Source organism: Scyliorhinus canicula, chromosome 7 (assembly GCF_902713615.1).
Source record: "Scyliorhinus canicula chromosome 7, sScyCan1.1, whole genome shotgun sequence".
Classification (NCBI taxonomy): Eukaryota; Metazoa; Chordata; class Chondrichthyes; order Carcharhiniformes; family Scyliorhinidae; genus Scyliorhinus; species Scyliorhinus canicula.
The window spans coordinates 99818243-99843248 of NC_052152.1; the positions used below are offsets into that span (position 1 = coordinate 99818243).

Below are 25006 nucleotides of genomic sequence, written 5' to 3' on the forward strand. Positions count from 1 at the left end.
GAGGGGCTTCGATGTTAACAATAGATAGGGGCGGGTCAAGCACATGGGGCAGTGCCAGGGGTTATGATGATGGTGGATATTTCTACCCTGGCCAACAGCGCCTTCCCCACCACAAAAACATGGAACGTGAGGGGGTTGGGAGGCCCAGTGAAGAGGTCGAGGGTGCTGGCACACCTGAAAAGTTTGTAGCAATGCTGCCGGAGACTCACTTGATGATGAAGGATCAGGTGAGGCTTAGTAAGGGCTAGGTTAGTCAGGTGTTTTACTCGGGTTTCAATGGCAGGGCGCGAGGGTTTGGGGTCAGGTTAGAAAAAGGATATGGTTCCAGACGGAGAAAGTGGTGGCGGATCAAGAAGTAGGTATGTGATAGTGACAGGGCATTGGAGGGAGGTTGGTGGCACTGCTAAGCATGTATGGTCCCAACTGGGATGATGTAGGGTTTGTAAAGAAGTTGTGTGGGGCCATTGCGATTTGGATTCACATGAGTTGATAGTGGGTGAAGATTGGAACTTGGTGCAGGAACGAAGATTGGACAGGTACAGCCGTGGTCGCTTGTCCCGTCAGTTGAGGGGGGGGGGGGGAGGGGGGGAGGCGAAGGCATTGGCTGGACTAATGGCGGAAATGGGAAGAGTGGATATTTGCAAGGTTTCTGCACCCTGGGTATGGGAGTTTTCTTTTTTCTCTTCAGTTAATAAGGTCTATTCGCGGATAGATTTCTTTCTGTGGTGGTGAAGGTGCTGTTGGTCGGGGTCGGAATATTCGGCCATTCCGATATCGGATCATGCACCGCATTGGGTGGATATGGTGTTGGAGAAGGGGGCAGTGCAGAGGCCCGGGGTGGAGATTAGATGTGAGGCTGTTGGGGGATGGAGGATTTTGTGATGAGTTTGGGCAAGTAATTGAGGAGTACGTGGCGTTCAATTGTACGGGGGGGGGGGGGGGGGGGTTTGCAGGCGGTGGAATGGGAAGATTTGAAGGCGGGAGGTAATTTTGTTTAAGGCAAAGGTGGATAAGGAGAGGGTGGAGCGGCAAAGGGTAATAGATGAGATGTTGGAGGTAGACTGGAGGTATGCGGAAGATGGGGATCCAGCACTGTTGGAAAAGAGGAAGGAATTGCAGGCGAGCTTTGATCGGCTGCCCACAAGGTACGCAAACTAAGGCGGATGAGGGGAGCAATCTACAAGTATGGAGAGAAGGCAGGGCGCATGCTTGCAGGCCAACTTCAGAGGGAGGCAGCGGCGAGGGAATTGTTCAGGTGCGGGATACGGCAGGGAAGTTGATGGTGGCTCCAGACCAGATTAATAGGGTGTTTGAGGAGTTTTATGAGAGGTTGTATAGGTCGGAACCACCGGGAGAGGATAAGGGAATGCAGGAATTCCTGGGTGGTTTGGAATACCCAAGGTTGGGTGATAGGAGAAGATTAGACGGCATTTGTGAAGGGGAGGCAGCTCTTTTCGAACATTAGGAGTATATTGAATGTAGTTATGGTGCCGGCGGAGGCAAGGCAGACAGCGATAGTGGTGGCATTGGACGCTGAAAAGGCTTTTGACTGGGTAGAGTGGGGATATTTGATGGCGGTTTTGGAGCGTTTGGGATTGGTCCGTGATTTGTAGAGTGGGTAAGACTGCTGTACAGGGAGTCGAGGGCGAGTGTCCGCACGAGTAACATGAATTTGGGGTATTTTGCTCTGCACCGAGGGACCAGGCAGGGATGCCCTATGTCCCCCTAGTTGTTTGCTGTTGCAATTGAGCCTTTGGCCATCGGAGTTTGGAGGTGTGGAGGGGGATGGTGAGGGGGGTTGGAAAAAAGAGTCGCTTTGTCTGCGGATGACTTGCTGTTGTATGTATCAGAACCGAGTGTATCAGTGGGTGGCATATTGGACCTGCTTCGAGTGTTTGGGTCTTTTTCGGGATCTAAACTAAATTGAGTTAAAGTGAATATTTTGTGGTGTGTGTCTCGGGCAGGGGTGAGAGGGCTACCATTCCGTAGAGCGGGGTCTCACTTTAGATATCTGGGGATGCAGGTGGTACGGGATTGGGGGGGGGGGCTCCGTAGGTATAACATTTCCAGGTTGGTGGGGAGGGCGAAGGCAGACTTGGTAAGGTGGGATGGTCTTCCTTTGTCGCTGGATAGAACATAGAAAAATACAGCACAGAGCAGGCCCTTCGGCCCACGATGTTGTGCCGAATCTTTGTCCTAGATTAAGAACAAATTCATCTACACCCCATCATTCTACCGTAATCCATGTACCTATCCAATAGCCACTTGAAGGTCCCTAATGTTTCCGACTCAACTACTTTCACAGGCAGTGCATTCCATGCCCCCACTACTCTCTGGGTAAAGAACCTACCATGGTCAGGTACAGGCAACTAAAATGAATGTGTTTCATGGAGGTTGAAAAGATGATTACCTTGTTTATATGGGGAGGGAGGTGGATAGGATTAGGAAGATGGTGTTGCAGAGAGGACGGCAGGCAGGGGGGTTGGGTCTCCCGAATTTACTGTATTATTACTGGATGGCGAATGCTGAGAAGGTGAGGAGCTGGGTTAGAGGGGGTCCCTCCCAGTGGGTCAGGATGGAGGAGAGTCTGTGCAGAGGGTCGGGCTGAGGGCGTTGGCAACAGCGCCGCAACAGATGGCCCCGGGAAAATATTCAGGGAATCCGGTGGTTGTGGAGACGCTGAAGATCTGGGGGCAATTGCGCCAGCACTTTAGGTTGTGGGTGGGGTCAAAGGAAATGCCGATTCGGGGGAATCATAGATTTGAGCCAGGGAAGTGGGATGGGAGTTTTCGGAGATGGGAGAAGAGGAGAGTTAGGCCATTAAATGATTTGTTTTTGGGGGGGCCGGTGTGGGGAACTGGAGGAGCTGGGGACGAAATATGGGTTGGGGCAGGGGGAGATGTTTAGGTATGTGCAGGTCGGGCGGCATGTGGCGCAGTGGTTAGAACTCGGACTGCGGCGCTGAGGACCCGGGTTCGAATCCCGGCCCTGTGTCACAGTCCGTGTGGAGTTTGCACATTCTCCTCATGTCTGCGTGGGTTTCACCCCCACAACCCAAAGATATGCTGGTTAGGTGGATTGGCCACACTAAGTTGCCCCTTAATTGGAAAAAGAAAAATAATTGGCTGCTCTAAATTTATAAAAAAGGTATATGCAGGTCTGCGATTTTGCCAGGAAGGAGGTACAGAGGATTGCTGGAGAACGTTCCTCTCATGAGCATTGAGAGAACATAGAGACGAGACAAAGTCAGACATCCTGGCTGCGGTGAAGGGCGCATTGGCCGAAGCTCTGCCGCACATGCGGTTGGCTCTGGACAGAACCAAAAAACGACTGGAGGCCTAGGAGGAGATGATCAAAGACCTGGTAAAAGCCGCAACGGAACAGGGCGACTGGATTGTCGCCCTGGAAAAGGAGGTGGCGAGGCTGGCTGCAACACAAATCAACCCGACCAAGAGAATTGGTCAAGGTGGCAGAACTTGCAAATCATGGGCCTACCGGAGTGGACCGAAGGTAGGGATCCTACAAAATAAGTGGCCCAAATGCTGGGTAATCTGGTGGGAAGGGAGAGCTTCCCTAACTCACCAGAAATCATGATGTGGAGATGCCGGCATTGGACTGGGGTGAGCACAGTAAGAAGTCTTACAATACCAGGTTAAAGTCCAACAGGTTTGTTTTGAATCACTAGCTTAAGGAAGGAGCAGTGCTCCGAAAGCTAGTGATTCTTACTGTGCTCACCAGAAATGAACAGAGCATACTGATCGCTCCGACCAAAGCCCAAAGCCAGGGACCAGCTGAGGGCGATAAATGAGAAAATGCACAGGTACCAAGACCGGGAGAGAATCTTGCACTGGGCCAAGCAGTCGAATAACTGCAGCTGGGAAGGCCACAAGATCCGGATATACCAGGACATTGGGGCTGACCTGGCCAAGTGCCGGGCCGAATTAACAAAGCGAATGCCACGTTGTACAAGAATGGCATAAGGTTTGGAATGCAGTACCCAGTCAAGCTCTGGGTCACATACCAAGGCAGAGAGCACTTTTTCACGGTCCTTGCAGACGTGTCACGTTTGTCACAGAGCACGGGCTGGAAAAGTGGCGGCAGGGGTAGTGATGAGAAGCCCGCAGAACTTGACTCTAACAACACAAGGTTTTAACATAAGTGGAGGGAGGGGGAAAGAGATTTCTCCCCCCCTATAGCTTGTACAGCCAATGCCAAACCATTGCCGTTTTACACGGGAGAGCATGGCCTCGTTTTGGAAGACGAAAGCAGTGAAATAGAGAAGGAGGAGCTGAGCGTAGATAAGCATAGGGTAAGATGGAGGAGAGAACAGGTAGGGAGCCCATAGAATGGGCGACGGGAGAAGTATAACAACTCCCAGGAGGGTGGCCACCACACCAGCGGGGTAGCTAGCACAGGGATTCATGCGGTGGAGAGAAGCCGCGGCGTGTTCCCAGCAAGGGAGAAGGCGGGGGATCAGATAAAGGAGACGGGGGGATCGGACTATAGGAGAGGGGGGAGAAGGAAGACAGGGAGGGGAGGGGAGGGGAGGGGGGTACCGTAAGAGAGAAATAGGTGACGAAAGATGGAGGACATGAGACTAGCTACAGCACGCCACACGTGGCGACTTGGAACAAAATGGCGCTTGAAGCAACCACCTGGGAGGGTCCCTGGGCAAAGCAAAATCCCGGAGTCCAGGGGTTCATCCACAAGGCGCACACACAGTTGGCGGCCCTGTTGAATGTCCCCTGGACAAAGGGAAATCCCGAGTGCAGGAACCCAACCTCATGGGGAGAACAGTGACTGCGACCAATTTGGACGGCCCCCTAACAAAGGGAAACCCCGGAGGGCAGGGGCACGTCCACCAGGTAATTATGGTTGATCCAACAGGAGCTGGGGGAAAAAGAAACCCACCAGGATCGTCACCTGGAACATTAGGGGACTTAACTGCCCAGTGAAAAGATCGAGAGTCTTCACCCACCTTAGAAACATGAAAGCCGACATAGTCTTCCTTCAAGAGACATACCTGAGGGAGAAGGACCGACTGCGGGTCAAGAAGGGCTGGGTGGGTCAGACCTAACATGCCTGCTGCAGGCCGAGAGCCATGGGGATAGCCATTTTGCTAAATAAGAAGACGAGGTTCATGGCGACAAAGACGGTTATGGACCCAGCGGTACATCATGGTCAGCGGTGTCCTAGACAGGGCACCGGTAGTCCTGGTGAACGTGTATGCTCCCGATTGGAACAAAACAGAATTTATAAAGAAGGCCAAGACGGAAATCCCCGACATAGAAACGCACCGTCTGATTATGGTGGGGGAGGGGGGGAGATTTTAACTGCGCACAGGACCAAACAGATGGAGAGGTTGAACCCTAAAACAGGACAGACCTCCAACATGGTGAAAGATCTCGGTCTATTTATGGAGCAGATGGGGTGGTGGAACCGTGGCGATTCACCCACCCTTCTTCTTCCAAGTACATAACATCTATTCTCAGATCGACTTCTTTGCAGAGGGAAAATCAATGCTTCCAGGGCTGGTGAGGGCATAGTACTCCGTGATTGTAATCTCCGACCATACTACACTGTGGATGTGAGGTTGAAGATGGGCTGTGTCCATGGAGGTTGGACACGGCCCCACTGGCCGATAAAAGAAAATATCACAGGCCATCTGCAACTCGGCGGCACGACCCACGGGTGGGTCGCGGGCGGGTGTCGGGAGGTTCGCGGAGCCGCCCTTCGCAGCGCTCCCGATCGCGCAAATCCCCTTGCAGCAGCCGGCTTTTAATAATGCCGGCTTCAAGCGGCCTTTAAAATGGCCGCAAACATGTAAAAAATATTCAGCCGCATTGCGCATGCGCGCACGATCATCGGCGTGCATGCGCAAAACTATTCGCATGCGCGTCGATGATCGGGCACGCATGCGCAGTGCTGCCACTTTTTTTAAACGGTTGCAGCTTTTTGTTTCAAGTTCGGGGGGGTTTTATTCATTTATTCATTTTATTTCTTTTACAGGTTGGGGGGGGGGGTTTATTCATTTTATTCATTTATTTTATTAATTTAACTTTTATTTTTTTCATTTATTTTATTCATTTAATTTATTTTTTTGCAAGTTTGAGGGGGGTTTATTTGATAAACTTTTACAGGAAAAAAATGCAGAACTTTGGACAGATGGAGACTCCGTACTTTCTGACACAGGAAGGCTTCACCTTCATCCAACAGGTTCCATTGGAGGAGCGTGTAAGAGGGCCAAAGGGACCCAAAGCCATTTCCTCCATTTTTATCAGCAGCAAACAAGGTAAGAGAAAATGGTGGGTCGCTCAGGTCAGCCGGTGTGGGTCGCAAAGGTCGGCCGGCGTGGGTCGCAACGGTCGGCCGCATTGGGTCCAAAGGTCAGCCAGATTGGGTCCCGAAGGTTGGCCGGTTGATAAAAATGGGTCCCCAGGAAAAAAGTTTGAAGAACACTGTCATAGATGAGCATATTACTAATAACCAGAATGGGGAGGTCTCACCCTCCATGTTCTGGGAGGTGCTGAAAGCTGTGATTAACTTCCCCCATTTGTGGATCCCCTGTCCAGTCGTCGGCGATTTGGATCCCCAAGTAGCCGAATTTGCGCCGGGCATGTTTAAATGGTAGCCTCTCCAGCTCTGCCCCTCCCCCTTGTGGGCTCACTAGGAAGATCTCACTTTTGCTCAGGTTAAGTTTGTAGCCCGAGAAGGCTCCAAACTCTTTCAAGAGTTCCATGATTCCTTCCATACTGCTCAGCAGGTCTGAGATGTAGAGGAGCAGGTCATCTGCATAGAGCTAGACTCTGTGCTCTCTGCCTCCTCTCCGGATCCCGTTCCAATTCTTTGACACCCTGAGCGCAATTGCTAATGGTTTGATCGCTAGGGCGAAGAGTAGCGGGGATAGTGGGCATCCCTGCCTTGAGCCCCTGTGCAGCTGGAAGTACTTAGAGCTGGTGCTGTTTGTCCGTACGTTCACCATGAGGACGTTATACAGGTGTTTCACCTGTGCGGTAAACCCTGTTCCAAGCCCGAACCACTCCAGTACCTCGATGAGGTATTTCCATTCGACTCTGCCGAAGGCCTTTTCTGTGTCCAGGGAGACGACCACCTCAGGTGTTCTCTCCCCGGATGGGGTCATGATCACATTCAGCAGGCGCCTGATGTTCGAAGTTAGCTGCCTACCCTTGACAAAGCCCGTCTGGTCCTCTGCAACCACCTCTGACACACAGTCCCCCAGCCTTTTAGCTAGGATTTTGGCCAGTAGTTTTGCGTCTACGCTGTCCCTGGCGAGGAGGGTGCAGACAATCAAAATGAATGTACTGCCCAGGTACCTCTTCTTATTTACATCCATCCCGATCTGCATCCCCAAGGCCTTTTTCAACTCGTTGGACAAACTGATTATGGCGTTTGTTTGGGGAGAGCCAAAATGCAAGGTTCCCAAAGAAGTACTGCTGAGAATGAAATCCATGGTGGGGGGGTGGAGCCATACCCGAAAGTGGCAGTCTTCAGGGTATCAGAGCAGCCAGATTTCTTCACGGGGAGGATGGCCGACACCCTTGCCTTTACCTCCCTGATCGCCTGCCGGAGAATCCTGCTCGGCACGGCTGGCGGTCAGTAGCACCACCCAAAGCTGCAGACTGACTGACGGACCTGTCGGAATTTCTCCAAATGGAGAAAATCAAGTTTGCCATCCGAGGGTCAAAAGAAGGCTTCTTCATGTGGGAGCCATTCACTCAGTTGTTCCAAGACCTGGTGGTAGCTAACAACTAGGAAGCCTAAGATCAGGAAAGAAAAGCCAAGACACAGAAAGGAAGGAGGGGTGGGGGGGGTTAAGGGGGGGGGGGGGGGGGAACATTGGCCTCAACCAAGCCCAACAGAGGAACCAGGAGACACAAGGGAGGAGGAGGCAGAGTTAATAATAACTGGAACCAGAGGGAAGAAAACCGGTGAGGAACGAAACGCAGGGGACCACAACTACTATGGCAAACATTGCAAGGAAGGAATAAAAGAAAAGGAAGGAGAAAGGAAGGAAGTTCTGTATCCATCTTGCCAGCTCACCCCTGATCCCGTGTGACTTCACCTTTGTACCAGTCTGCCATGAGGGACCTTATCAAAGGCCTTACTGAAGTCCATATCGACAACATCCACTGCCCTACCTGCATCATTCATCTTTGTGACCTCCTCAAAAAACTCTATCAAGTTAGTGAGACACGACCTCCTCTTCACAAAACCGTGCTGCCTCTCACTAATATGTCCATTTGCTTCCAAATGGGAGGAGATCCTGTCTCGAAGAATTCTCTCCAGTAATTTCCCTACCTCTGACGTATGGCTCAGCGGCCTGTAGTTCCCTGGATTATCCTTGCTACCCTTCTCAAACAAAGCAACAACATTGGCTATTCTCCAGTCCTCCGGGACATGCGCCCCCTAATGGAACTCCCTCTCCCCAATACCCTCAAATCCCTCAAACGCTGCCTGGGTTTCTTCTCATACTACGCCCAATGGGTTCCCAACTACGCCGACAAGGCCCGTCCCCTCATTCAGACCACGACCTTCCCGCCATGGACACAGGCCTGCCAGGCCTTTAGCCGCATCAAAGCGGACATCGCAAAGACTACGATGCGCACCATCGACGAGTCCCTCCCCTTCCAGGTCGAGAGCGACGCATCAGAAGTTGCTCTGGCGGCCACCCTGAACCAAGCGGGCAGACCCGTGGCCTTCTTCTCCAGAACTCTCCAGGCTTCCGAACTCCGACACCCCTCTGTGGAAAAGGAAGCCCAGGCCATAGTCGAAGCGGTGCGACATTGGAGGCACTATTTGGCCGGCAGGAGGTTTACCCTCCTCACAGACCAACGGTCAGTAGCCTTCATGTTCGATAATGCACAGAGGGGCAAGATTAAGAACGACAAGATCTTACGGTGGCGGATCGAGTTGTCCACGTACAACTATGAGATCTTGTATCGTCCTGGAAAGTTCAATGAGCCTCCTGATGCCCTGTCCAGCGCGCAGATAGACCGCCTCCGCTCCCTCCACGCGGACCTCTGCCAGCCAGGGGTGACTCGCCTCTACCATTTCATTAAGGCCCGCAACCTGCCCTACTCCATCGAGGAAGTCAGGTCAGTAACCCGTGACTGCCACAACTGCGGCGAGTGCAAACCGCACTTCTACCGCCCCGAGCGTGCACACCTGATCAAAGCATCCCGCCCCTTCGAACATCTCAGCATTGACTTTAAGGGGCCCCTTCCCTCTAACAACCGCAACATTTACTTCCTGGCGGTAATTGACGAATTCTCCCGCTTCCCCTTCGCCATTCCCTGCCCCGACATGACCACATCGACCATCATTAAGGCCCTCCTCTCCGTCTTCTCCCTGTTCGGCAACCCCGCGTACATACACAGCGTCGGGGGTCCTCTTTTATGAGCAACGAGCTGCGTCAATTCCTGCTCAACAGGGGCATTGCCTCTAGCAGGACGACCAGCTACTACCCCCGGGGTAACGGACAGGTCGAGCGGGAGAATGGTATCATCTGGAAGACCATACTACTGGCCCTCCGGTCCAGAGATCTCCCTATTTCCCGATGGCAAGAGGTTATCCCCGATGCCCTACATTCTATCCGCTCACTCCTCTGTACCGCAACTAATCAGACACCTCATGAACGTCTTCTTGTTTTCCCCAGGAAGTCGTCCTCCGGATCCCCTCTCCCAACGTGGCTGGTCACCCCCGGACCCATCTTGCTCCGGAAGCATGTGCGGGTGCACAAGTCCGACCCGTTGGTGGAACAAATCCAGTTACTCCACGCTAACCCGCAGTATGCGTATGTGGAGTACCCCGACGGTCGGCAGGACACGGTCTCCCTCCGGGACCTGGCACCCGCCGGCGTGCGGCCTTCCCCCCCTCCACCACAGATCCCCCCCTGTTTTTTCCCCCCAGCGCCCCACTCAGGTTCCCCCTTCCCCATCCATGGCGTCTCCACAGCCAGCTCGGGTGACGGAGACTATTCAAGGACCATCGTTCCCAGACTCCAGGACGTCAGCGGAACCACCACCATCGGCCGACCTGACATCACCTCCTCCACTGTGGCGGCCTGCCAGAGCATCACGGGCCACGAAAAGACTGATCGAATCGACAGCTCCATGGACTTTGTTGGGACTTTGTGTAATATTGCTTATTGTCTGGCCCAGTGGGAAGCCCCCAAATTTAATAAAAGGAGAGAAAAGTTTTGTCCTCCCGGCTGCTACTCATATCACCAGTTCTCCCCCCCCCCCCCCCCGGCTTCTTTCTCCGCAAGGGGTGAATGTGGTGATATGATTTGCATAGCTGTCTGCCATTGGGGCAGAACACCGGCTTACCATTGGCCCTGGTCGGTCATGTGCCTCTCGACCGATTGGCTGAGACCAGTCATGTGACAGCTCTCCGATTGGTCGAGAGGCTGAATTAACCACGCCTCCTTGCCGAGGTATAAATAGTCAAGCGCCCGGCGGTTGTCCATTTTATTGTAGACAACCGCAGGGCTAAGTTCTAGTTTATTAAAGCCTAACTTTTGTAAAGCAATTCGTCTCTCGTGCAATTGATGGCTCATCAAAAGGTCATTCAATGGCTGAGCGAGCTGTGTGCAGGAGTCAATCTAATTTTGGTTAAAGTTACACAAACCCCAAAAGGACCTGAGTTCTTGGATGGTAGTGGGCTGTTTGGCAGCTCGAATGGCTGTGGTCCTATCCTGGATAAGTTCTCTCTTTCTGTCCTCAATCTTTTGTCCCAGGTACACAACCTCTGCTTGGACAATTTGTGCTTTGGTAATGCTGGCTTTATGTCTTCCCCAGTGGAGGTGTCCAGCATGGTACATAGGTCTTGTTTGTGTTGTCCTTCCGTGTTGGATACCAACAGGATGTCATCCACTGGATAACTGTGCAATGCATGGTAGGTAACTCTTTCAAATGGTTTTGTAAGGCCAGGTGAGATACCATAGGGCCGTTGTAAAAACCCTGTGGTACTCTTGTACAGGTGTACTGTTGCTGTTGGACGGTAAAGACGAACCATGGTCGAACCTCAAGTGCCAATGGTACCGACCAAAATCCATTTTGTCATATCAATTACCAAAAACCATTTATGTTCCGGTGTTAGGTCATTAGAAATGGTGGGTGGGTCGGCTACCAAAGGTGCCCTTTGATCAATACACTGGTTGACCTTCCTGTAATGGATGGTCAGACGCCATATCCCATTGGGTTTCCGTACTGGCCATACAGGACTCTCTGTGTTTTTACCAGCACACCTTGCTCCTCTAGTTGTTGGATGACAGGCAAGATGCCAGCACAAGTTTGTGGAATTGAAAGAAATAACTTTATTTACAATTACAGATTTATGGTGCAGCAGCACTGCTCACTCCTGTCTAGCTGGTTCCACACTGACCAGCTCTATTTATGCAGGTGACTCTGCTAATGATTTCTCCGCCCCCTAATTGGGGAAACTCATACTCACTAAGGATTGTGGGATTGCCATTAGTCCCCAGCCAGTAGTAAGTCCCCAGCCAGTAGTAATCAGGCAGGTTATAACAATGGGCAATCCTAGTTAACGTTACCGGTTTCATCTGGAGTAGGCTGCAATCATTCTTACCTTTGAGCCATATTGGATGTTCTTCCAACTCCTCCTTCTTCAGGCTTCTGATAGACCATGTTACCTGACCATCTTCAAAATGCAACGAGGTATTCAATTGAGTCAGGACATCCAGGCCCTGAAGGGTTTGTCCCACTGGGCCTACCAAATTGGTGTGATCAATTCGTGTGGGCCAATTCCAATAAGTATAGGTTGAGTTCTTCTGATTACCAAACCGTGGCCCCCAGTTCCATGGGCAATTTGTATCTTGTCATCTAGAGATAAAGAGTTTTTGTATTGCAGGGGCAAACATGTTAATCCGGCCCTTGAATCGAGGAGACAGTCTATATTTTAATAGCCCACCCTCATAGTGATATACAATCCATCCACTGTTGGATCAGTGCCAGGAGAGGTGCTGGGGGAGCAAGGGCGGGCTCTCCTAGTTTTTTGCAACCTCCAGCAACTCCTTAAGATGATTGAATCTTTGCATCAGGTTGTCGTCACCAGAGGGCGTGCTTGGTCTGTGTGTCGGGCTGTTTTCCTGACATCCTTTTTGTCGTCATTTTTCTTTGCAGGTCCTCGCCAGTGACCTTTTCTGCAGAGATAACATTTTCCAGGATTTGTTTTTGGCGGTTGTTATTGCTAGGATCCTTGGGTTTCCATCCTGCCTGCATGGTTTGGAGTTTAGCTCCAATATTTTTATATCCTGGTTTAATTGGTTACACTGATCCACTAATACTGCAAAAGTCGTTTCTCGGGCCTCCTATCCGGGCAGAGTGACTTTCAGCATCTTTGCCAATTCTGGCTTTAATCTAGCGAAGAAGGCAGCTTTCAAAGGTCCGAAAGTGTTGTCGTCCATATCGTCTGGTCCCTCATCGTTCATTCCCGATTGTTCCAACAAGACAGATCGGAATTGCTCGTCATACTCTGACACCTCCTCCGCCCCTTTTTGCTGGCAAGCCCTGATCTTTCCCTAGTATGTTTTTGCTGGGCTGTAAACCAACAGCCAGCGCTTGATCGCAGCCCATCCTGTCCCTAATTGCTAATCCTTGTCCCCACTGGTGACTCGGACTTCTTTACAGGGCTAAATAGCTGGCTTTAAAAGCAGACCAAGGCTGGCCAGTAGCACGGGTTCAATTCCCGTCTCAGCCGCCCGAACAGATGCCGGAATGTGGCGACTAGGGACTTTTCACAGTAACTTCATTTGAAGCCTACTTGTGACAATAAGCGATTTTCAGTTCATTTCATTTCTTCCTGTGTGGCCGAGGTACCATTACCATCAGGATCTGTACACAGTTCCACAGGTGGAGATTATAAATGCCCTTTAAACGTTCTAAATGTTCCCATCTTTTCATTCCCCCTTTCTTTGGGTGTGGCAATTCTTTAGACCATTTATCAATTTTTCTGGGTCTGCTGGGACATGGTGGAAATACTGGGCATATTTAGCTTTAATTGTTTTCTTGCCACCTTCATCAGTAGTTTCTTCTGACTTAATTTTAACCCGTTTTTTCTTCAGAGGATTGAACCGCGCGATTGAACTACTTTCTCCGCTAGAAGACCCAGAATCCGTTTCTCGACCAGCTTCGCGTAACTGACTTTTTCACTGTTCTGCTTCTATTTCTTGTACGCAAGGGTACAAATGGGATGATTTACTCCTGGGGGATCCGAGGGGTGTCCCTGACATTTTCGGTGTTGTTTCTGGTTCTTCATGAAATTGCTTCTTAAGTTCTTTTACTTCGGCTTCTAACTTTTCCGATTTAAGTTTTTCCTTTTTAAACTTTTGCTTATTGTTCTCTGCTGTTCTTTCACAGTGGTCAGTGCGCAATCATGTTGGGATTGACTCGTAATTTCATTTCACTTTCGAACCTGGCCCATAACAACTAGGGACCATTTGGTTAGTTCCTTTTATTTCATCCGGGTTGTTTTTCCCCAGATTCTTTTGATATCTTCTAAGGACCGTTGTACTTTGGAGGTATCATACTTTTCCTCAATATCGGTACAGGTTTTGGATAAATCAAACTGCTGCTCTATATACTCTTTTAATTGCCAAAGGATATCGTCTGCAGAAACGTCCGGCGGGGCTTGCCCGCCTTTGACTGTGGTCGGCAACTATTTGTCCTTTTCCTCTGCCATAATACCAATTATTTTTTGTTTCGACTCAAGCTGTGAGGCTTTTCAGCCAGGGTGGTTTATCTATTCTGTGTACCTCCGAAATCCAGACGCCTGTTAGGGACTTGAGCCTATCTACCGACTATCATACCGGAGAAGTTTGAGGTTGAGCAAGAAGGTTACTGAGTTTAAACAACATTGAGGACATTTTATAATAAAGAGGCATACTTACCTCCAGTGCCTGATATTGGGTCCGATGTCCAGATCTCCAGTTCCTTTTTCCTGTATTGACCCTGCTCGCAACACCAAATCGTAGCATCCCTTATTTTCTAATAAGAGGCAGGGTCCAGCGGTAGTTTGAGATTGAGTTTATTGCAAAAACATGGTTAGTACACTTACAATCACAAACAAAAGCCCAGCAGGGCAAAAAAAAGAGAACAATGGAAAGAGAACAAAGAAGAAACACATGCACCAAGAGCTTTTTACCTGCATGTTCTGGTACCACCCCCCTCTCTGCCCCCTATTAGCTTACAAGTTTTGAATTGTGACTTCTGAATCGTGCTCCATACCAGCACTCACACTGGTATCTAACTTACTGGCTGTGCACATTTGCAGTCTGGATCCTGAAAGGCTGGTGTAACATTTCACTTTTATCACCGCCAAGCTACAAACTTATGATCTGACCTTGACTCAGAACAATACAAGCCTGTATTTCATCTACAACCCAACTAATTTTTTTATTTGACTTTCCCACAGTTACAATATTTTCAAAACTTTTTTTAAATATTTCCCCGCAGGCATCATCAGGCCCATCCAGTTTGCTGATTGGGCAGTGCGGGTGGTACTGGTAAGGAAGCCAGACAAAACAGTTTGTTTAATCAGGGATTACAAATTGACAATAAACACTTTTGTATGGTGAAACTGATGAAAATGTGGTGAATAAAAATATTTTTGAAATACTACTATTCAATTTCCTGAACACTACCGTTCAATTTTCCATTAAACAACAAGAAAAGAAACATACAGCTCTCAATCTATCATAAAATTAACATGACAGAGAGTAATACTTGATTTTTAAAACAGATTTGGCTCCTGTTAGAACTATTTCAGACTCTGGCTGAATATCTTCAAAAATCTGGTTCACCTGGCGTATTTCAGCTTCTTCCTGGTCCCCAGACAAAACTTTACATGTTATTACTCTTCTATAGCTATCCTACTGTGAGAGAATTGTGGACTTGGATCAAGCAGATCAGGATTCAACTCCTCTCTCTCTCCCAAAGCTTCTCCAAATACTAACTGCCTATCTGCATTCCTGGGCTCCACTCAGCAATGACATCATCTTTCCAAGCTAAAAAACAAATAATCTCTGCAGGCTGCAAAGCACATTAACCCCCCAGGAACTTCCCCAGTCAAACCGCATTCCTTTGGTCAATTTCACCTGTTGTTTCCTAGATGTTCCCAGGCCTTTACAAAACAAAATCCTTCTTAAAAACATGACCACAGCATTCAAACACACAATAATCCCAGGTTTTTAACCCTTAAATTGTCCCAATATTTAGAACCCAATATTCCTAAAATCCTCCATTTGTCACACAATTTTATTATTCTAGTTTTTAAAAGTTGTGGCTAAGACTTGATCAGGTGTGAATGTGACCCTAAATTGTTTGGACAGTGACAACACCACATTTGCAAGGGAGTCTTGCACAAGTATAATAATCAGTTCAGTGATGTTCCCTGTAGATTCATGGGATTGGGATGGAAATGGAGGGGAGGCTTCCAATCCACTTGGCGATGGCCACCATTGCAGATTACAATATTCTATATTCAATGATTGCAACCCCAGTGCTTTTTCCCAATAACAGGCACAGATTGAGGTGTAGCAACAAGGCCCTGCTCGTGCAAAATGACTGATTACATGCATGCTGGAAAATTTGGTCAGCTTTGAAATGACCTATTTAGATAAGACTTGCAGAGTATAAAAACAGGAAACTCTCAACTGCACAAATCGGCACCTAAAAACCACAAATGTCATTGAGGCTCATCCAAAGTCTGTTGACCTAGATAGAAATTGACACGTTAACCACAGATTCCATTAAGGCTAATCTGGAATCAGACAGAACGCAACAGCTCAACCACAAGACCTCATCAAAGCTTGCGCCGCCATAGACAGAACCAGACATCTGGAAACCGCCAGGTTTAAGATTTAAATTGTCAATGGAGGACCATGGCCATGACCTTTTCCATGGAATACCATACACAAGAAAATAATACAGAACTCAGAGGCAATTTCTTTAGCATAACCTAAGGATTAATTTCGCATAACTTAGGGAACACAATAATAATAAAGAACTTGGCCAGTTCTAATGGGGTAATCTAATCCGGCCTTCCGGATTGGTCCCAGAGGGTGTCACAGACCCAAGTGGGGGAGCCCGAACACCGTAAGTCCATTCCATCCACATTGGTCTGTCCTGACTGCGTCTCTATACTGTGGATAGGCTTAGCTTTGTTCCTGTTCAGAGTGCCTGTCTGCTGGCCTCTCTGAGATCTCTGTGGGCCGTTGCATTCCCTTGCAAAATGCCCTAAATATCCGCAGTTGTAACATTCCTGCGGCTTCTGTGGGGGGCTGTTCTTTCCTTCATTTACCCATGCGGGGTTTTGGTGCGCTCTTACTGCCTGTATATCTGCTGCAGCCTGAGCTTCTTCTGGGGTCTTTACTTTAACTTTGCCTTGGACGGATTGTTCCCAAGCGCGGGACAAAACCCATTTTTCATTATGGGCCTCTTCTGAGGGGTCATAACTACTGCAGACATTCTGTCCTGTATCTGTGGCGTGGTAGATTATGGTGCGGGTCCATTTAACCATATTGTCGCGGGTTATATGTGCTCGGTCTAAATCGCCAAAAACGGCAGTGAAATAAATCCACAGCCTTCCTGCTGTGGGATGCTCTGTCCTCTTCTGCCTACACTTATTTCGGCCTTCGACTGGGTCTCCTCTATTGTACCCTATTCCGTCTAAAATAGATGTATGCATTTCCTCTAGTGTGCCTCCTCCAACGTTCTGTGGGTCGGGGAGGGCTGCTACAACCGACGAGTCTAAACTCAAAACTGTGAGCTTCACTTGCTCTCGCTCATCCAGGCCGTACATGGTAGCCTGTTGCTTCACTTTCGCGAAAAATTGGTGGGGGTCTGCAGTGGGGAGGAACGGGGTGATTTTCTCACACGCGTCCCTTAGTTGTGTTACGGTTAAGGGGGTGGTGTAGGTGATGTCGGGTGCGCCTTCTGTGGTTGCCTTTCTTTGGGTGGTGGCTGGGTTCATAGGTGCGGGTGCTATCTGATCTGTGGGGGGTTGGGGCGCTTTCCTTTTCTGTTGCGCTGCTGGCGCACATGTTCCCTGAACATAGCGCTGCGCTGTCTCGCTCAATTCTTGCCAATTTGGGGCATTTTCCTCATCTAACTGGGTTCCAAATGTCTCTTGGAACCCATTCTGCACAGAAAGCAGAGATTGCAGCTGCGCAATCTGTTTCCTACACTTCGCGTGATCCACTGTGCTTTGCCTTTGCTCAGTGGTGGCAGCATGGTGTGCTCTTAAAGCTGCCTTTAGGTCAGAGCATTGCCTTTGCAGTGCCTCTACCTGCTTCTCTGAATTTTCCCTTATCAGAACTGCTCGCTGCACATCCTGATAGGCTTTCTCATACTGGGTTTGGGAACTGCTCAGATGGGCTAGACAAGACTGATGTGCCCTCTTGGCATCATCCACCTCTCTATCATTCTCTGCCAGCTTCCTTCTTAACTCTAGGTTTTCCTTTTCGATGTCCCTGACATCCACTTTGCTCATCCTATTCCTTTCCTCTAATTCTTTGCGGAGGGTCCGAACGACCTCCTCTGTGCCTCGCAATTGTGCCAAGAAGGACACAATTGCCATCGGCTTGCGTGCTTTTCCTAAACTCTTCTTGTGAATTTGAGAAAGGTTCTCCCACCAAGTATGTCCTATACTCACGGGACCTGTCTCCTCATTCACACAAAACTCACTCCAAAGGGGCCATCCTTTCCCTTTGAGATATTTCCTGAGTTCCAGCTCCCATACGGGACACTGGCCTACTCTGCTACTGCTGGTCGCTGCGACCACGAACTGCTCTGGGTTCATGAGATGCTCCATTGCATGCATGGCCATTTTCTCTTTCTCTCTTTAATTTGGAACAAGGGATGATAAGGTAATGCTTTTAAATACGGGTACGGCTTTCGCTATGTTCTGATTATAAAACTCCCGACAGTTTGACGCAACAAAAATCTCTCGGCTTAACCTTACAACCCTGTTAGTTACGCATGCAAAAACACACTTCCGAATTATGATTATTGAACTCCTTGAATACTTGTGGTTTTTCCTTTTCCCAATTGGATTTCCAATTCAAATTTCTGGGTTCTCTCGGAGTGGGGGGGGGGGGGGGGGGGGGGCACTTCTAATCGAGTCCCGGCAGAATCTGCCACTAAATGTTGGTCGTTCTGGGTGAGTGTGCTTAACACTCAATTTGGCTCTGTTTCTTTACTTAGCTCTGGAGTCGCAAGGTATCGTTAAGATACCGCCACAAGTTCAAGGTGAAGTTCAAAGCAATAAAACCATACACCAATTAGTAAGTTCAAACAACTGAGTTTATTATAATACAATTATAATAACTACCCATGCACACGCTAAAAGGATTAAGCTATTCCTACCGCTAAATAAACTAATACTTATCTCGAAGGAACTGCCAGGTCAGGGAACAAGGCCTCTTGCTCTGCTCTGGTCTGCAGACTTCAGGTTGGTATAAGTTAAAAGGGGTCAGGAGTGTCTATCTCTGGTAGCGATCGTTGTGAGACACTTACTTGCTGGCGGCTGCTGTCCGAACCTCTCTCTCTCTCCTTCAGGGTCTTCTTGGCAAAAGCTGGTCGAGGTGCTGGTCCACGGAGGAGTGCTGGTCAAAGAGAGAGGAGGGCTGGACAAGAAGACTGAACCATGTGTGGGACCTGTCTTTTATAGGTCCGAGGGATCCGCGCCCCTTTGGGCGGACTCCCTTACCTGCTTGGAATCGATTGGGTCTCTTCCCAATCGATATGTTTGAATCCCCCCCAATACTGAGGCTGTTCCTTAGCTACTGGGCGGGCTCTCAGGCTCTTTGTTTTCGAACCCTGTTGGTGCCTGAGTGTCTGGTATCCTTTACAATGTTGCAGTTGCTTCCCCATTTGTGTCCATTATATCTGGAATCGTTCCATTAACATGCTAATTATCCTGGTGATTGCCTCATTAGTATGCGGAATGTTCGTTTCGGTGCTGTCTACTTTCTTAGCAGACAGAATCCACACCTGCTAGGTGCAGCCTGCTGGCGCTGCAAACATTGTCCATTTTATCCTATATGCTTTGCGTTCCTCCATTTTGTATTCAGGGAAATGGCCAACTTCGGTGGCTACACCACTTCCTAAATTAGAGTTGATAGTCTTTCTCTTCTCAAAAATAGATATTATTATTTCTTACACTGAGGTTGCAGAGATCTCCATCTCCTTAGAGGCAGCACAGTAGCACAGTGGTTAGCATGATGGCTTCACAGCACCAGAGTCCCAGTTTCGATTCCGCTTGGGTCGCTGTCTGTGCGGAGTCTGCATGTTCTCCTCGTGTCAGCGTGGGTTTCTTCCAGTTGCTCCAGTTTCCTCCCACAGTCCAAAGATGTGCAGGTTAAGTGGATTGGCCATGCTAAATTGCCCTTAGGTTAGATGGGGTTGCAGGGTTATGGGGATAGGGTGGAGGTATGGACTTAAGTGGGCTGCTCTTTCCAAGAGCTGGTGCAGACTCAATGGGCTGAATGGCCTCCTTCTGCACTGTAAATTCTATGATTCACAACAGCAACAACAGTTTTGCATGTGTCGAGCACCTGTAATGTAATAAGATGTCCCATGGCATTTCGCAGGAGCATTAGCAAACAAATTTTGACGCTGAGCCATATAAATAAACCATAACTGTTTTTTCTCTGCAACCATTTTGTCTCTTTGTCCAGGACAAAGCAGCCCGCTTAATTGCTCCTCCTTCCACAAACATTCAAACCCTCCACCACCGACGAACAGTGGCAGTCTTGTGTACAATCTGCAAGATGCACTGCAGTAACTCACCAAGGTTCCTTTGGCATCACCTTCCAAACCCACAACCGCTACCATCTAGAATGACACGAGCAGCAGATACCTGGGAACCCCACCACCTGGAGGTTCCCCTCCAAGTCACTCACCACCCTGACTTGGAAATATATTGCCGTTCCTTCGCTGTCGCTGGGACAAAATCCTGGAACTCCCTCCCTAACAGCACAGTGGGTGTACCTACACCTGAAGGACTGCAGCGGTTCAAGAAGGCAACTCATCACCACCTTCTGAAGGGCAACTAGGGATGGGCAATAAATACTGGCTTGACCAGTGACAACCACATCCCACAAATGAATTTTTAAAAAATCTGCTGTGTCTCTCAGAACTACCATCACTTCTCACCATAGCCAAAACCTTTTATCTCAAAAATCCGGTCAAATAGTTAGCCCTTTTCAGTACCTCTGTTTATACAGTAATCTATTGCATTACATTTATATGTTTCTATCTCAATATTTTAAGCTAAAAATCTGTCACGAGATATGCAGTTTTTAACATAAACTCTCGTCCTCCTCACTTCTCCAAGTGTGAGGTGGCAACCAGCTGTGTGTTGCAGAATAATTTAACAAGTGCTTGTTTTTATAGCAATTCACTTTTAGAAACCTGCAACCAGCTGATATCCTATGCATGTTCTGAGATCTCATGGTGCCAAACTGCTGAATGTGGTATTAATAGGTGTCTCACATTGGGAACTAAACAATCCAATTGGATTGACACCCATTGCGACTTGTAATAATTTTTCACTCACAGTGATCTAACTGAGGGGGCAGAAATGATGATCACTATTTCTTAGCATGTACCTTACAGTTACTTATTTTATACATGCCTATCTTTCTCTCCCTTTTTTTTAACCACCACTTAATATTGAGAAACAGGTGAATAGCAAAGATCTAAAGTGCAGGAGACTATCAAGATTGAAAAGAGCAACTGGGGTAAAATAAAATAATTAATAAGTCATGCCAAGCTTGGCTTTAAAAGCCTTTAGGTTACTGAAGGATATAGAGACTGGGGGAAATAAAGAGCTCCACAATTCTGAGGTGTGTCTCGAAGGTCTTGGCAGCTTGACCATCACGATCGTGTTCTCCAAGGGTCAGTTAAAGTAAAATACTGGATACTGAGTTTTGATTTCAACACAGTGAGAAGGCAGAAAAGTTGGATAGCCTACTGATAAATTAGGAGGAAATTCCTGAGAACCAACAACCATAAAGTAAAATTGGGAGCAATAAGAACGTGCAATGGATGGAAACATCGGCAAGCCAGAGATAACGGAAGAATCACTTACTGGATGTCAGTGCTATTTTTAAGATCATATCGGGAGAGAAAGGAACATATCATGGAAGTTTCCCAGGAACTCCTGATGGTAAAATTAATCTTTCTTAGCCATGATTCGCTTTGATTTCTTAGCACAAAGAAAGTAACCCACCTTCTTTCTAATTCCATTTATGTTTATATTTGCCTTTGATTAATTAATTGCCAATTATCTCTCGGATTGGAGTAGACACTAAAGCGTGTGGCCTTAATTGGGAAAAATAAATAATTTTTGCTCACACCCACCAGATCGCGGATATTTTAAAAATATATTTATTCATGGGATTTGGGCATCGTTGGATGGGCCAGCATTTATTGCCCATCCCAAATTTCCCTTGAGGCAGGTTTTTCAGAGTCAACCACATTGTGGCATGGATCTGGAGTCACGTCATGGCCAGGCCAGGTGAGGGTTGTAGATTTCCTTCCCTGAAGAACATTAGTGAACCAGATGGGTTTTTATGATAATGGCTTCATGTTTATCATTAGGCTTTTAATTCCATTTGTTTTTATTGAATTCAAATTTCACCATCTGCTGTGGTGGGATTCAAACCGAGGTTCCCAGAGCATTACCCTGGGTGTCTGGATTACTAATCCAGCGGCAATACCGCTATACCATTGCTTCCCCATCAAATAGGAGAAACGAGAGACAGAGACCAAGAAAACCTTCTTTGGTGATCCCAGAATAGGTGTTGAATTAAAAGACATACATTCATTTAGTACAACCTGATGTTTGCATCTTTGGGAAAAGAACAGAAACCACTTCCTTGTGACTAGACACCTGCTTCTCAGTAAAACCTGAATGAAACTATCCTTTTAAAAAAAAATTACAGTACCCAATTCATTTTTTTACAATTAAGAGGAAATTTAGCATGGCCAATCCACCTATCCTGCACATCTTTGGATTGTGGGGGCGAAACCCTCGTAGACACGGGGAGAATGTGCAAACTCCACATGGACAGTGACCCAGAGCCGGGATCGAACCTGGGACCTCGGCGCTGTGAGGCTGTAGTGCTAACCACTGCGCCACTCTGCAGCCCTCTGAATGAAACTATCCAATCAGAGTTGTTGAAATGTTAAGGGCACTAGCTGTGACTTCACATTTGGCTTAATGAAAAGTAATTCATTGTTGGACCAAGAGATTTACAGGCCTGGATTTCCTGGACCCAACAGAAACATGGTTGGGGAAATGATTCCACCTGAGCATGTGGTCCCACCGCAACCAAAAGGAATTTCCTGGTGAGAGGCTAATTTAATGCACAGGGTGCCATGGCAGCTGGCGCTTAGGCACACCCTACACATGATTTCATAAATTAAAATGACAAAATTAAACTGTTGCATATTGAATTTGTAAGAAAAACATGGCATCTTTCATCGAGTTTAACATTTAAGTCAACTCACAGGCTCTTATATCTGCAGAAACTTCCTCCTTAAGTAATCTCTGACATAAAAATTGGTCTGGCCCTGTCTTCAGCTCGGGAAATGGTGTGACCCAGGCAGAACATGCCCCAGCTAGAAGGCCTTAGGCCAGTTTGAATTTGTGCCTCGGGACTCACTTCAAGAGGTTTGGCAGGCTGCTGGCACCTGTTGCATCTCCACAGGCAGGACTAAGTACAAATTTTGGATGACTTGATTTGTCCACAGTCGCTCTTAGGTAAAGGCAGGGTTCAAAAATCGACTAGAGCCAGAGGTGGCCAAAAAGAGTGCTGCGAAACCTGGAGAAGCACACTTGAAAACCATTAAGACCATGAAAACCTGGAGTAAAGCCACCCATATCCCTGAGGGCCATCAACAGGTGTGTTTGCAAGTGGTTTTATTCTTGTTTTAAGTGGCCACCATGAATGTTCCAGATAGGAGGTTTTCATGAGCCCTTGGGACACAGGACGTTGATCCCTGAAACTGGACCTCGTTGTGTAATATCCCACATGGGACCTACAGGTGGGAATGATTATCTTCCCTGTGGTCCTTGCGAAGTACAAGCTAGGGGTGGGGGATCTCGATTAACCATTGTATAAAAGGTCAGCCAGTAAGGTACTGAGCAGAAAGGAACCGAGTAGGGATCGACCGGGCAGTCTTTATATCATATTGTAAATAAAACTACGTTCTTTATTTTACTCGGTGTGGACTCCGCATGTCCTTATAAACTGGCAAGAAAGAGTAAACTAGTTTCTGTCGCAGATGCAACCTACTTGGCTGAGCCACCTCCCCGATTTTCTGGACCCATGTTGGAACCACTTATTTCGCCATGCCTCTGATTGGGCGGTTAGCTGAATTTGACGCCGGTGTTGAAGACTGGAACCAGTACGCAGAAAGGATGCTATAGGAACTCTTATTTTATTTTTGAATGAGAGTCAAAAGTTCAGTTGATTGGAGATGTCAAAAATACAACTTTATTACTCATTATTCACTTGAATAAAAATTGAATCAAAACTTAGAAACAAAATATCAAACAATATTTACAAGGTCAAACACATGGTTAAAAAAAACATTGAACATAAAAGCGTAAAGAAATCACTTAAAACACAAACAAATTGATAGATCATTCAACAATTGAGGAAGGCAGGAATTCAGGAACAAAACCTTGACCACGATGTCTCACTTTTAAGGGAATCCTTATTGATGGTCTAATCCCTCATTTACTCTCATTGGTAGCTAATTCTCAGCTGAGACTTCCTGATGTATTCAAATATATGCCTGTTACTTAGAGGATGATTTATTAATGACACATTGGTCATTACTTAAGATTCACTGATGTCCACCAAAGTTAATTCAGTGTCTTTGTGTGCAGCCTCATGAAAACAGGCTACTCACGTCACTGTTGGCCATAGACCTTGCTGAAACTAATTAGTTGATACATTCTTGTTGTGAAATGTACTGAAATACAATTGTCTATTCATTAAATGAAACATTCACGGAAACAATGTCTAAGCTTCTACGGACAAGATATTAGAGTTCAATAGTTGATTCGTTATCTAAAACAATGACTATATTTTCACTCTTTAGCTGTGCATTCAATTAGCACCTAAAACCATGGATAAATCAATAAATCAATAAATCAATAAATCAATAATCTATGAGATGCATTACTTCTTCCAGGCCAACAACATCACGGAAAATGAGTGCCAGGCAGTCATACTGTTGACGGCCGGTGCACCGCACACGTACGGGGCAGTCCAGAGTCTCACATACCTGGCAGTGTCTGATACGCAATCGTTCAACTAACTTGTGGCGCAACACTTTAAGTCTGCCAGTGATCATTCAAAGATATCAGTTTAATACAGCAGAGAGGTTCCCCGGTGAATCCGCCACCAAGTTTATATCACGGCTATGGAAGAAAGCCGAGTTTTCTGAATTTGGAACTGCTTCATCAGTTATGCTGTGCGATTGTTTGGTCTGTGGTATGAAAAATATGGAATCACAGAATAAACTTTTCGCCTTTCAGCAAGTGCTGCAGACCTCCTTGTCTCATGAAAGCACGGAACGTGGCATCCAAGAAATACAGGGGAATATTTTGGGACGTCGCCCCTCTCGTGGTATCCCCATGGCTGGAACCGACTGCCGCAGCAACTTCAGCCTCTGGTGAAGAGCCGGCCGCGGTGATGTGGGATATCCCCAGACTCGGCTGAAGGCAATTCCAGCCTGTGTGTGATGTGTGGGCACCAGTCTAGGCATACTTGCAAGCAGCAGGAGGGCCAGCGCTCCAGTCAAAATAGGCATCAAGCCCAGTGCTGGGCCTTGTACCTGGATGACCCAGAAGAGGTCAAGGATGAGGTTGAGATGCAGCTGAACTGTTCGGAAGTTCCACATGTGCCCCCTATTCATGTTCTGACACAAGTCAATGGCTCTTT

The 25006-nt window shown here is 47.8% G+C and overlaps 1 protein-coding gene across 1 annotated transcript in view; it reads right to left on the reverse strand.

The window, feature by feature from the left end:
* The window catches only part of scml2 (Scm polycomb group protein like 2), a 322665-nt gene extending 308388 nt beyond the window's left edge, over positions 1-14277 (reverse strand). Inside the window, exons 1-2 of the mRNA XM_038802541.1 lie at positions 14185-14277; positions 13931-14027 (exon numbers count right to left, since the gene is read on the reverse strand). The gene's annotated coding sequence lies outside the window, so the exon portion shown is untranslated. The remainder of the gene's footprint in view (positions 1-13930; positions 14028-14184) is intronic.
* Positions 14278-25006: the final 10729 nt, after the last annotated feature.